The sequence below is a fragment of the Brachyhypopomus gauderio genome, chromosome 5 (assembly GCF_052324685.1).
Source record: "Brachyhypopomus gauderio isolate BG-103 chromosome 5, BGAUD_0.2, whole genome shotgun sequence".
Lineage (NCBI taxonomy): Eukaryota > Metazoa > Chordata > Actinopteri > Gymnotiformes > Hypopomidae > Brachyhypopomus > Brachyhypopomus gauderio.
The window spans coordinates 1,354,506-1,369,230 of NC_135215.1; the positions used below are offsets into that span (position 1 = coordinate 1,354,506).

At 48.1% G+C, this 14,725-nt stretch overlaps 1 protein-coding gene across 1 annotated transcript in view; it reads left to right on the top strand.

The window, feature by feature from the left end:
* The window catches only part of celsr1a (cadherin EGF LAG seven-pass G-type receptor 1a), a 63,193-nt gene that overhangs the window by 4,373 nt on the left and 44,095 nt on the right, over window positions 1-14,725 (top strand).

Sequence of the window (14,725 nt, forward strand, 5' to 3'; positions counted from 1 at the left end):
TACAACACTGCTGTTGGTCTGTGCTTAGGGAGGCCTCTCAGGATGTTTGTGTATGATTACAGCGGTGCACACTACTCTTCTTTTCACTTTCTTACTGTCTCTTTCACTCTCTGGTGCTCTCACACATTCAAATGTAATCAAGGCCTCAGATCTTACGGTCCTCTTAGTCTTTTCCCCTTCACTTTCCCGCCTCTTTTGTTTGGCTAACACATTTTTCTTCCCGTTCATTTGCAACCTGCATTTTGCATTAGATTTCACTCGGCGAGGCTCTTCTCAGTCTGCCCAGTGTGGCTTTATGGTTGACTCTTTGTTCTCCTGATCGCTGTTCTTCTGGTAACCAGTGGCCACCAGCCAGCAATCCAGACTCATGTTCCTCGCTGGTCTTTTACAGGGTGACAACAACCAGCGTTCATTTTGTTCATTTCATTCATGACAACGTGACATGGACTGTCTCTGTAGGTCTCCATGTCCACTACACCACCTCTCCTCACCAGTCTCTCCCTCGGTTTGTCTCTTTCGCTCTCTTTCTTTGGTTCTCAGTCCATTTGAGAGAGAGTTTTCTCTCTCATTAAAGTAATATATAACAGCCCCCCCCCTTCACAATACCACAGGCACACCCACAAGTCAAATGTTAGGTAACCATTAACACTGGTTATGTGACCTCTTCACCTCTGGCTCAGGGAGAAAGGTATAACCGTCAAGGCATTAGCTTAAATAGGCTCTGAGATTGACCGTGGCAACCTTCTAAGGAAATTGAAGCTTTCAGATGATGAATTTGATCCTTAAATATGCCGTAATCATGTGTGTTTCGTGTGCTGTTTTTGTGTTGCATCACATTATAATTAATCGTAACACAGAGTTCTTCTGTTCAGATCGATTGAGAACCACGGTGTTGGGTATTTCAAATTTAATTGTCAAAGTGAATGTATAAGTGCATTTATTACATTAGCTAAATAGTCTAAAATAAACAGTGAGAGCAAAACTTTATCTTTATCTCTTGCTGCTTTTCCCCCCATCGGACGAGCTTCAGGTAGCTATTTTACCCACCCCTAGAAACACAAGAACTCCAAGATATCCCCTTCTGATAAAAGTAGGTTAACGTTCTAGTCACAACAAAAGCCCGTCTTCCTTTCAAAAACCCCAGCAAGGACCACAAACACAGTGCAATGAGGGCTGTGTGTTCTAGCTGTCACCTAATCTCCCTTATCTCTCTAACGCAAGCCTCTTTATCAACTCAGGGGTCTCCGCGTTAACATGGTGGGTCCCGCCGTAGTGAGGAGGATTGATTTTGGTCCCCTGCCTAACCCCTCAGTTTGAGCGGGCGGAAACGTGCCGCAGCCTCTCCGTCCATGCCCTCGAAGGCTCGGGAGAGCAACGCTCGGAGATCAGGCCTGCAAGAGAAAATTAAAAATGTAAAAAAATCGAAAGATCTAAGCTTTGCCGGAGGCCTTCGTCGTGGCACGGGGCTGTGTGCGTTGTCCAAAGGAGATGATGGATGCTAAATCATCTAACGAAGTTGCACAACCGTGAGCCTGCTGCTACACGCAGGCCAGTGGAAGGAAGGCAGGCTTCTACCCCCCAGCCTCGCGGGCCGCATGTCCTGGTGGGCTGCCTGGACCGGGCCTACCGCTGCGGGACTCGCATAGCTGGGCTTTTTACTCATCTCTCACCCCAGCACTGTCGACCTGATCCCCATTTCATTTTTAAAGTTCCATTTGTCTTAGAAAGGTTTCTGTGCCAGTGTTTAAGAGAGTTAATGATGTGCAGGTCTTTTGCTGGATCTAGTAATGCAACCTGTGTTAACTTATTTAAAACATTTTAGTAGAGTTGCAACTTGGGTGATTTTGGTCAAGGTTTTGAGTACGTGACTGATAAGACCAATACATCAATCCCCATTAAAAATATTCATGTAAATTGTGTACATGAGTCTGATATGCATACATTTCTGCAGTGGATGTATAGGGGTGTGCGTGCGTGCGTCTCTGTGTGTGCGTGCGTCTCTGTGTGTGCGTGCGTCTCTGTGTGTGCGCGTGTGTGTCTGCGTGTGCGTGTGTGTGTGTGTGTGTGTGTATCAGGAGACCCAAAGACAGTGTCCAGCTGTGACTGGAAATCTACTCCTGCCACAGCCTCAAAATAGCCGGACAAAAGAACTACAATGAACAGACTTTAGTCCTCTCAGACCCCCACGGGCCCGGTGTATTCTGAACCTCTCCACTCGGACCCCTCCAGGCCCGGTGTGTTCTGAACCTCTCCACTCGGACCCCTCCAGGCCCGGTGTGTTCTGAACCTCTCCACTCAAACCCCCACGGGCCCGGTGTATTCTGAACCTCTCCACTCAAACCCCCACGGGCCCGGTGTATTCTAAATCTCTCCACTCAGACCCCTCCAGGCCCAGTGTATTCTGTACCTCTACACTCGGACCCCTCCAGGCCCGGTGTATTCTACACTTTCTACTGAGAGTGACACAAGCCCTGTGTTGTTCACCCTTTCTCACCCCGTGGTCATAACCAGGCAGCCTTTACCCCAGGTGTAAGGCCACTTTCTACAGACGAACTTTTACCCTTTGACCTCTCAGCCCTGAGGGTGAGCTGTCTGCTGTTGGAGCTCTCCTATTGGTTTACAAAGCTAGTTGAATCCCACGTTCTTTTATTTTATGTGTAATTATTAACTAACTATCATACCACCTTCATCATTATTAATTTGCTCGGCTGAGATATAATATGTCGTCCCGATGGCTTCTTGATTGTTGTTGATGTTTCAGAAGGCAGTTGTTGGATGAATGTCGTTATGATAACCTGGAGGAATGCACAGCCTTCTTAGCTCTGATCACTACACGTGGATGACACACCTCTCCCACTCGCTGCCTGTGGAGTGTGTGTCATTCCCTCATCTGTGCTCTCAGGAGCTTGTCTTAGAGCAGCTGGGTTTGTACGTGCTATCTGTTTATACAGATCTGGGTTTCACTGGATCATGCTGTGTAGTTTCGCTCTTGTTATATGCACACCGTCTCATCCCTGGACTCTAAGAAACCGATGATCAGATAACAACTCTCTTCAGTGTCATTTGGGTGAAGCTCAGGTGTGATTGTGTATTATTGAGGTGTATTTCAATGCCTCTGTCCTGCTGTTCTCTAAAATGAGCTGTAGGGCTTTGCTGCCCTGTAACACAAATAAATACCTTTGTTCTGAACAACCAAAAACGTCAACCCGAACGTCAGCATGAGCATCAAGTTGGGCATTAGCTAGAGATGGCCACATCACAGTCAGACGTATTGGAACAGACTGTGAATCATGTTTAATCTTGAGGAGCCGTTCAGAGGTGTGCGAGCTCGGCCTGAGACGAGTGTAGTGTCCGTTGGGATGGAGAGAGGTTAAAATGAGCTAATGTTATAATGTCAGCGTATGAACTTCGTCGTGGGGACGTGGTGCTCATTTGTGGTCTCTCGAGGAAGCGTGAGATAAGTTAAAGACCCTCGGGCTTTCTGGCATCGACGGCGTCTTGAAATGAACGCGGCAGCAGCCCTGGTTCATTAATCTCCCTCTCTGAGTTCAGCAGCTGAAGAGGGCTGGCTAGTAAATGACAGGCTTCGCTATGGCGTCATTCTGGAAAGTCTCTGGCAGGCTGAGCTCCTGCCTCGGGCTGCGGCCCGGCCATGACGCTCGGAACCATCCAAACCATATCAGCGCGCAAAAATGTCAAACCTGGTTGAGCGTGAGCTATAATTTTCAGCAATGAGATCAACCCATTTTTTCATCTTACCCCCTCAAATTAGAGGCGTTTCTTTTTTGTAGAGGTAAAACTTACGTACACCCCGAGTGTTTCTCATTTATCCCGTAAGCGACTTCTTTCCATATGCACGGCTGTTAAAGATAAATTAGCTTCTTTCCTTTTATTACATAATAAAACAGCATAATGTTTCAGGATCTGGGGCATGCTTGCACGCTCATACTAGATTGGTAGTAGCACTGTCCATTGGTGTTAAATACTATTCATTTAGTACTATTCATTAGTATTAAATACTAGTGGATTTAGTATTGTTTATTCACACAATGTGCTAGCTTCTTTTAGCTCCCTACCCCACCTCATCCATCACCCCACCTCATCTGTTACCCCTTCGTTTGTAGCGCTCTAACCCGTGTCTGACAGGTCAAACATGGTGTGGGACAGTGATTCCACCAGCTGGATATCGGACAGGGGGACCTGTCGGGGTGTAACGCGACACACCGACCCGCTCCCTCGGCCGTCCCCGCGCTGGCGTGGGCAGAAAGACGTCCTTGTCCCCCCACACCGAGGAGATTAAAAAAAGCATCTAGATCAGCTAGCGGCCTACAGAGGAGAGGAGCGAGATCACACGCATATGTCAGTGACCGAACCCAGGAATGCTGTAAGAAACCTCTTTGCAGAAAATCAAGAGATTGGAAGAGTTCCTCAGTCCTACTAAAGCCTCTCCCCTCTCTTGTTCCTATTCAGCGAGAGTTGTGGCCCTTTCAGATGGCATGGTGAAATCCAATAGGGTTGTTATTACCAGTGTGCGACTATGCCTGCAGATGCTGGAAATACATATGATAATGGATCTCTGTTTTAGGATCACGACATGCTGATATTCTGGGAAATGTCATTTCTTAATCCCGGAGTTTGTAAGTGGAAGTCACGTTATGGTTTGTTGAATGTCATCTCTGTTTAATCTGAACAATTTCTTTTTTAGTTCTTTTGGCTGTAGGAGATTTATAAACGAACAAAAACAGATCATTCTTAATGTCTCCATTGCTGGTAATGGCGAAAACTTGTAATGTTGACGTCTTTTTCCAGGATATTAAAGTACTAACAAATCGTCAAAGCGTCACGCCGTTGTGGATCTGGTGTAAGCTCTTTGAATGCCCGTGAAGCTCACACTACCCTTTATCCTGAGCTGGTTGTTGTCATGATTCTGATAAGCTTCTGGAAGGCTTAGAAATGTGTTAAGGTTCTGGTTTCCATTTTGAAAAGGTGTATTTTTGTCCCTCCAGGCTAAACTGCTCATGTGTGGGAAGCTTAACCGTATTGAATTTGCACTGTCTTTTAAAGGTGCCCCGCTCCTTTAAGACTCTCCGCCATCGTTTCTTTAAGGGACTGCTTCACCTCATTATGGGCATTTTGTTAGGGAGCTCTCGGTGGATACGTGCACGACCGCCTCACAAGCACGTGTGAAAAAAACACAGTGGTTTGCTCAACCTCGAGTGTTGACAACAAAACACCAAACCTACCTCACAGCCTCTCAAATTACATTCCCATATAAGTAGGGCTTGTGTCAGAATGACCGCTGAATCACCTCACACAACAGCATTCTCTATTCTATACAAAATCTATGTTGTGGAAAATAATAAGCACTACGTCACATTTGGCCTAATTTACAAGAGACTGAGTCAGTTTTGAAGAGGTTATCCTGCGCTTTTGTGGGTGTGTATATGCACGTGTACATGAGAGAATGTTAGCATAGCGCCAGACAGTCACTAATGGGGTTGAACTTTCTGCTACCTGCTGCAGCGTCTGAGCAGGAGACAGACCAACTCTCGGCCGTCTCCTGACAGATAACCTACCCCACCACATTTGACAGGCTGGGGTGACCCCAGTGGAGCTGGTCCACTGCTAAAGGCTAAAGCTGGGATACAGCGCAGGTCTTCTGACATGACCTGACCCTCCACAGTCATGCAGTGAACACATTCAGTCCTTAAACTGCCGTTTCTGCCGCAGAAGTGTTCAATGTATTTACTTCGTTACTGTGTTGAGAATTTGGGGAAATATCGTTTTCTGAGAAATGTCGTTTTCGGAAGGTGAATAATAAGAATTAAATTAAAAACAACTTTTCTAGTCGTGAGGTAGGCCTATATGAAACGAGTATTTAAAACCTGATACGGAAAAAAAAATGCTTTACATTTTTGTCATAAAACCTGTAAGTCCGTCCTCTTACACTGCAGCATTTTGAACTTAAAAGAGCACGGAGTTCCTAGGTCGTAACCTGAATGGGAGTGTTTTGACCTTTTGCTTCAGGGGGTCAAAAACAGGTCATCCCTGAGTAGATGAGATCTGATCACCAGCAGCGTCAGAACACACACTCATAGTCCCAATGGGGAAAACTGTTCTTCTGGACACTTTGAATAATGGGAGAGAAGAATTCTTTGATTACAGCACTTTAGACATTACCAAGGTACAGCTAGGGTTTAGCCCAGATAATGTCCTGTATTCTGCTGGTCAGTGGAACCTTAGAAGGAACCTTGTAGTGCTGCTGTCCTTTTTTCAAGTCCCTCTGTAGCTTTATATCCATTCTGTGGTCATCTGGGCTTGATGTTTTTGTTTTGGTGTTTCTTGAAGGTGTCTTTGCATGTGTGTGTTTAATTAGTCTAGAAAATCACGTTTTTGTTTCTTTATTTTTTTTAATTAAAGTTACTTTGTAACTTTTAACATTCAGGTCTCTATGTACCCTATGTGAGGGCATGTTAAGCGTTTCTCTACAAGTGCAAACACCTTCACAAAAGAACATGGAGTGTGTGGAGGGGATTGAGAGCCAGAGGTGGAGAGTCTTTTCCATGTCAAAAGAGCTCTTCAAAATGCCAATAGACAGAATGCGTGTAGAGGAGCAGCGTGGAGGTCCCGGTCTTGCAAAGCATCATGGGTAGGGATGTCCCGCAGGCTAGACCTCGTCTGCGTGTTGGGGTGTCTCGTTTGGCGGGTTAGGTCATGGAGGAAAGGCAGTTTGGTGTGAACGCAGCTACAGAGGCTCTGTGTGGTTGACACTCTGAGGGAGTGTGTTGGGAGTGTGTTGCAGGCGTTGGTTGTGTTTTCGTGGTGGCCGTTGTTGGGATTTCTGTTTCTCTGTGAAATGATTTCTGTTTATGTAAGAGGAGGATTTAGTGTGAGGTTTATGGTAAGGTGTTGTAGCTATTGCTGAGATGTGAAGATGTTAGTCTTCAAAATTCAGCTTAAGAAATGCAACTTCACAATATGTTGACTTTGTCTAAATTGTAGTGATGATATTTAAAATTCAGTTTCTGTTTGTGCTGTTGCTAAACAACTGAGCATCTTCAAAGGAAAGAGAATAATTTATGAGAATTGGTATGGTTATAAATAATTTGACATCCACCAGTTCAGTGTAATTTAATACAGTATATTCAGTTCGCCTCACTTTGATTTAATTTGTGTAGCGCTTTGTGCAACAGGCATTATTGGAAAGAGTTACAACGCTGCATTTCCTCTCTCCTCCATCCTACCTCCACCCAACTCCTCTACAGTTGCCCCCAGCATGTCCCTGGGGCAGTCTGAGGGGCATTCAGCCAGCTCTGTGATGACCAGTCTCCATCAGCAATGACATGCACCACACTGGGTCTGCCATCCAAGCAGCTGTCTCCATTCCCCTGAAGAGCATGTTAGAATTCTCTCTCTCTCTCTCACACACACACACACACACACACACACACACACACACGGCCCTGTGCCAGCTTCTTTCTTGCCCATTCATCACTGTTCTCTGCAGGATGAATCATTTCATGGTGGCAAAGTTAACAAGATCATCAGAGCTGTCATGAAATCACGCGTGTCACCAGAGTCTGATCCAGTGTTTTGGTTGACATGGTAAATTAAATCACAGCACACACACAGTAACTGTTTCAGCTGCATTTGGTCACTTGCAGAAATGTCTGTGCATCGCTGTCTCTCGCTGTCTGTTCACCCTGTGTTTTGTCCAGGGTGCGGGCAGGTGTGTTAGCTCCTGTAGCTTCTGTAGACCCCCCTCTGAGTCACCACACAGAGAAGACCGCTGTGGTGCTAACAGCCACTGATAGGCTTGCTGATTCCTAAAGGCAGGACGTCTCCACTTTCACAGCCGTTCGAAACGCAGAGACACCTTCCTGTGTCTAGGAGAGAATTCTCACACTCAGAGACGTAGTGCCATTAGAAGACGTGCTCAGGACAGTGTCCCAGACTGGTGCTGCTGGTTGAGCGGGTCCATTGTTAAGGAGGGGTGTACGGGGCTCACAAGCTGCCTGTTTTGTGTGTACCACATCGCAGCAGTGGTGCCCGGGGTCTGACAACACTGTTATTACAGCCATGGCAACGCTGCCCTGGTGTGTGTGGCTTGGGGGCACTGCAGGATTCGTGTAAGCTAAACTCCCTCGTGACATTCATGGTTTTCTTTTCTCTCTCTCTCTCTCTCTCTCTCCGTCTGCCCTCTTTCCTTCTTTCAGTTGCTCTCGTTCTCATTTACACTCTCTCTCTCTCCCCTAACACGGGGTCATTGTGTCACCGCCTCCCCCACTCTCTGGGTATGTTGGAGGTGTTGCGATATCGTCATGGTGACTGTCCCCGCCCCCCCACCCCCCTCCCCCGGGCAGCGTTGTGCTCTTACCCTCGGTGTTTGATCGTGGGCCCTCCAGGGGTCAGCGTGCTGCTCTGATTTGTTAGTGTATTTATTTATTTTGTTCATCAGTGCCGGGCTGTACGCTTTCCCGAGCATCGCAGCGGGCCAACCGAACACTCTCCTGCCCCAGGAGTCTTGAGGGCACGAGTACGTTTACTAAGCTCTTTATTTTGGTCCAGGGGAAAGGGGATAATGTTTTCAAGGCTATACTCCACTGTTCTCCGCTGCTGTAATACTGCAACCAAATCCCAGCGATAAAAACCTGCACGCGGGACCTTTATGAAGGTGGGGGGGGGCGGCTGTCAGAGAGCTCTGGGCTGGGGGTGTGAAGATGGGAGTGTGTTGGGGGGGGGGGGGGGGGGGTCCGTCTGGGTTCTGTGGTGCAGATCAGAGGTCAATACAGGAGCTGAACAGCCCACTGAAAGCACACGGGAGCTGGTGAACCGTGACCGCTCGGGGCTAGTCACCGGGACGACCGCGGGGCTCCTCGATTGCCACACACACCCACGCGGGCCCTCGTCCCGGGTCAGCCACGCCGGACATCCACGAGGGCGCTGGACGCTTCTTGTTTGCGGGACTCTCTTAGTTTGAGTAGCTCGGGACAGTGTTTGGACAAACCAGTTAAAAGATAGTTTGGTCTCTTCTTCAAAGACACCCACCCATGTGTCTCCCCTTGTTTGTGAGTTCCAACTGTATCAGTGTCAGTGTCACTAGATCTCTCTCTCACACACACACACACACACACACACACACACACACACACACACACCCTCTCCTCCTCTCTCTATGGATGCAGGACAGTGTCTGGTTGCAGCCATTGTTAACCCTGGTTACTGATAAACAGCCATCTTGGTTACCAGCCTCCGGATGATTGGCTCTTTTCACAAAAAAAAGGAAAAAAGGGGGGTGAGTGGGGGCAGTTGCCAAGGTAACACATGGACTTGTGCAAATTTGAAAAAGAGAGGCAGGCCCATCACGAGGGGGTGTGGAAGCAGTTTTATAGCCATTACAAATGCTCAGAGATGGCTCGAACCCCCGACAAGCTCGATTTGTTACTAAGCAGCAAGCTCCACTCCCCCAAAGTTCCCTCCGTACGCTTTTAAGAGGGGCCCGGGGAAGACCATGACTGATGATTTATCCATCACTAAGCATGTTATTACAACCTTGGCTTTGATGGCGTATAGTGTCATGGTCCACGATCATCTAATATGCATGAGTATGAGTGTTCTGGACAGTGTTGGATGAGTTCTGGATATTTGGATTGGTACCGTTTTATTGTTGCCAGTTTGTCTTTAACTGTGAGTCTGAAATGCCACGGCAGGTCTCACATTCCCCACAAACCGTTGGCTGTCACTCCGGCCGTGAAACCCAAGGAATTGTGAACAAACGAGCGCCTTTCGAAATGCAGCCGCGATTGCAGCCGATTAGTCACGGTGAAACTCGACCGTCTCCTTCCATGTCTCACCTCGGACGTTTCTGCCGCGAGCCTTTTCCCTCCGGGATGTGCGGCAAGAAAGGTTGCTGATAGCTCCAGCCCACCTAAACCCATCAGGTGACGGTAATTAGAGCAGCGCTTACGCTGACCTCCTCGTGTTCCACACAACAACCACGGTCTCCTGTAGCCGTTTGATAAATCAAAGCAACACAAGTTTGTTTGCAGGTTTGATCGTAAAACAGAGTCTCTTTCCGATGCTCCTCGGGACGGCTACATCTGAGCTTCTGGCCTCCTGAGGTCATAAAACACCAGATGCACCTACAGCTCCTCCAGTTTTTGATGTTTTAATTGAGTTTTGGCTCGAGCAGCCCCCCCTTCCATTGGCTCGTCCCTCCCTCCCACGGTGTGCCATAAACCCCCAAGATCCACTTCTGCTTGGTCCTCCTCCATGTTTTACTGCCCCACTGAGAGGAGAACAAAGATATCTCAAGCTGGTGCTTTTCAGGACGAGGGTAGTGAGGGGGACAGAGGGGCCCGATCAAGCCCATGAGAGGCTGCATGGGGCGGGCCAGGTGCTTTACGTTCGGCCCTTTCTCTGGATGAACGGGCCCAGGACAACAGGCCTGCCCAGGCCACTGTGCTTGATGTTGGAGAGCTTTTACTGGGAGCATTTACTGGTTATCCTTAATTGAAGCGAACGATACTGGACGTGTTGGTGAGAAGAAAGTTCAGTTCCAGGATGAGAATCATCTGATTTCAGTATGAGAGGAAACGTTCAGAGGAAAGTGGGTGTGGGTTTTGGGCAAGGGGGCGTCGCCCGGGGGGTGGGATGGTAATTCAGTGAAGATTACCCATAATTCCTTAATTCAAAAACATTTTATAATGCACAACCACTACAAAGAGAGTGATTTAGCCCAAGGCAGAGATTAATCTGTGTTTGAAAAAACACTCCATGATTTCTTGGTACTCAATCAGTGTGTGGTTGAACAGGAAAACAAGTAGTTGCAGCATTTTTCTGCTAAAGATTTTAAAAGCTCAAGCAGACCTGTATTGCTGAGGTACATGGCCTCACTTGTTTCATAATGAAACAACAACCAGCTCAGAATGGTTTTGACCCACCAAGAGTCACTTTGAAGCCTGAGTGTGAAATAAAGGGTCACAGCCGCTGTGTGTGTGTGTGTGTGTGTGTGTGTGTGTGTGTGTGTGTGTGTGTGTGTGTGTGTGTGTGTGTGTGTGTGTGTGTGGTGGGCTGTTAAGCCCCTGCTGCATTCACTGAAGATCGACATGACAAAACAGAGAAGATATCTTGGTGCTTCTTTGCCCTACTTAGAAGCTAACCCACGACTAGCATTAGCATTCACCATTATGACTGAAATCACCAAACTGACCTGAGATCAGCTTTCACCAACAGGTACTCAGCCATGAACGGTGTGCAGCACTAACCCTCTTATCACTATTGTCCCTTTGGGCGGGAAGCGGGGGGGGGATGAGAGGAATTCCATTCAGCTTTAATACCTTTCCTCCCTCCTTTGGTCTTTCCTTCATATGGCAGGGCCTGTAAGAGAGGGTGTAAATCACTTCGGCCTTCTGCACGCCTGAGGTAAAAAAAGCCCCTGTTGCGTTCCAGAAAGACCTCAAAAGAATAACGAAGAGACACATTCTTTGTTTTTTAGACGAATTACTACAGTAGCGACTGCGAGCTTCGGAGACGTGGAATCCTCACGGCCACCTGAGGCCCGGCTGTGTCGGCACACGCCGAGTCCAACGTCCCAATAAAGACGCATAAATTTGGCCGGAGCGCCGGGCGTGGCACTGAGTGACAGGACAGAACTGCTCCACAGTTAACGCCATTTTCAACTGTCAACCGTTTCAAGTGTTTAATGATTTACAGTATAAAAAGTTCCTTCTACCAAATAGGGTGTAGGTTTACAGGGGCTTTCAGCGCAGTGGTAAAAGTGAGAGCTAGCAGACCCACACTTGCTTTGCTCTTTGTCCGGGCTGCTCTAAGCTCCATTGTCAGTGTGAGGTGGTGTGTTAAAAGGGGCAAGTGGGTCGTGTCGGTGGTGCTCCAGACAAGACGTCCACACCTGACCTCCAGCGCCCCCTCCCCCTTCCTCCCCCCTGCCCCGTCTGCCTCCGTTCTTATGTAGAAGAGAGCCGCGGTAGTCCTAGCGCTCCCCCGCCCCCCCGCTGCTCCTCTGACACCTGCTTACCGCTGGCTTCCACGCCTCTGGAGAGCGTAGCTGAAATGAAGCATGTTTTTCAGTGGGAACGCAAGCCAGGAGCCTGTCAGCGTGTGTGTGTGTGTGTGTGTGTGTGGAGAGAGAGGCCCGCGGGCAGGTGCTCGGAAGCCGTCCAGCACCACACAGCTGCCCCCAGCCGCACAGGTGGAAGCGTCTTTGCAGGATTTACGCCAGGAACGATGTTGAGACTGTTAATGGGGTCATCGAGGAAAGGGTCACGACAGAGCTTATCGAAGACGAGGTTATTAACGGGGTCCGCGTATAGCGTGTAGCGCTGTCAGGGACGAGAGACCGGAGAGGGCGTGTCCCTGCGGATGCTACAGGTTCTGATTGGCTCTGCAGGTGGGCTGTGCTTGCTGTGTATTCAACTGAATAGCTTATCCACTCTTAGGACCTTATCTTACTCCTCTCAGAGGGAAGAACTGATGCTGGATCAGTTTTTGCCTGTCTTGCTGTACCAAATACAACTGCGTGATTAAGAAATCACGGTCCCCAGCATAGAATTCGGCTTCGTTTATAGATATGGACTCTTCATTCAGGAACAGGACTGGCTTTATGCTTTGTCTGAATGCATATCGTAGTTAAGCGATGCTATAATATGGAAGCATTAAGAAGAACAGGATCTATTATTATGATAAATACCAAAGTCTAACATGACCCATTTGAGTTTTGGCACCACCCAAAGTTTGGTCCTCGTATGGTCTCAGGGGTTTTGTCCCTGCTAGTCACCCATGACTTGTTCGTTCAGGGTCTGGACCAGGAGTTATGTGAAGCTGGCGTCTTAATAATTTATGTTGCACAAAGTGTTGTTTAAATAAAGTTGGACTGAATTGAACTGGTGCTGGGAAAAGACGGTAAAGCGTGTCTTAACATATCATTACTTTTCGTCTTTCAGATTAGTGTAAGCAGTTAAGAGAAAAAACGCTGATTCTAATCTGCCTGCCTTAGTCACTTTCTTACTTCTGATTCACAGATTGCCAGCTCTTAAATTCTCCAAGCTGCTCCGGTTGTGGCTTTGACAGATGCAGTTGTGTTTGCATAGCTGCTGTGTTGTTTTGATTTGATCGGGTGCTCTGCGAGACCTTGTTGTGTCGATGATCCAACGTATGGCCTGCAGCTATCTCCGCATGACTATGAACGTGAGCGTGGATAAATCGGAAACTCCAGCTCATTGTGTGGCAGTGTTGAGATCTAGAGAGATCATGTCTCTGGGAGCAAAGAGATGGACCATATGTCTTCATGGCAGATCGGATTTACAGAGATCGGTTTATCGGTTTGCTGAGTTGGGTCTAGTCAGAGACAGCAATCTGTCCACTGGATCTGACGAATGAGTCTTGGCGGTCCAGAACGCACCATGTTTAAACCCCCCTCACCTGAACCTGGGAAACGTAGTTCAGCTTTCCTCTTCATCGTAGTCTGTTTGCCGTTGGTGCTGGCACTGGGAGATTCTGTGGATCAGGCCATCAGACGTACCATTTCTCAGTGACCAATCGTACCATTTTATGTTCAAAAGCCCCCTTGTTGAGAGTGAACACGGGCGTGTTTGGCACTATCTGCCGGCACAACCTGGATGGGCTGACCTGTGACCTGGAAATGCACGATGTTGAGCTGCAACTCGGAATATCACCCTCAAAGTAGCTTCATGTTACTCGCTAAGTGGATCGCAGCTGTGGAAACAAATTACTACGAGAGTGCTTCTTGTTTAATTTGCCACACATTTACTAGCATAAAGGGGCCTGTTAAATCCGCAACTGCCCACTCTAAATGTATGTTAGCCTTCGAAGACGGTTATCAGCTTGTCCCATAACCAGATAAACATCGTACGACGCTAGCCGGAAAGCTGTGGCCAATTGAATATACAACGAACGTGACATTTCCCTCAGCTCTTTGGAGTGGGGTGGGGGGAGGAGGAGGCTCCAGTCTTCTGCAACCTTAGCCCAGGTGGCATAATGAGCAAGACTGGGGCTCTCTATCTCAGCTTAGCATCTCCTGTCCTGTGGAACAGCTCAGCGAGCACAGCGATTTACTAGATGGCGGACAATGGCCCGGGGAGAAAGGCAGTGAGTGCAGTCCACCTACAACTAATGAAATTGTTAGTGTCCTTTGAGTGGACCCATTAAGCTTGGTCTCCATTTCCAACGGTGCCTCTTTTCTTCTCTTGCGTCCGTGAAGGGTCAGCACTGCCTCTGTCAGAGCATGAGCAGGTATTTTCTGGGACTCCGGTCACATGACTACCAAAGCTGTGAGGACTGTCCTAAACCGTAGCTTCCTGTCAAGAAGCACCATGGACCTGCTCTTGTTAGCTTGCGTTAGCTTGTGTTTCCAGTCAGCGATGTGTCATACCTTCTATTTAAACGCTCGTTTTAATAGTTGATGGCAAATCCATCATAAAATCCTACAGACATACCTCTGAAGACGTGTTGGGATTCGTTGGGCCCGCTGTAAAGCTACCTCGTTCTACACACCACCGTCCAACTTTACGGGCACGTTCTGTGAGAGCGGGGACACGCCAGGCACCATCATATTTCACTTGGACTGGGAGAGGAGAAGCCCCCCCCGAACCTTACCTCAGCTCTGCTGTGGGATGCAGGGTTATGCACTGCCCCCCCATACACACTCCTCCTAATAAGGGAGAAACCCAAGTCAGCTTTGAACGAC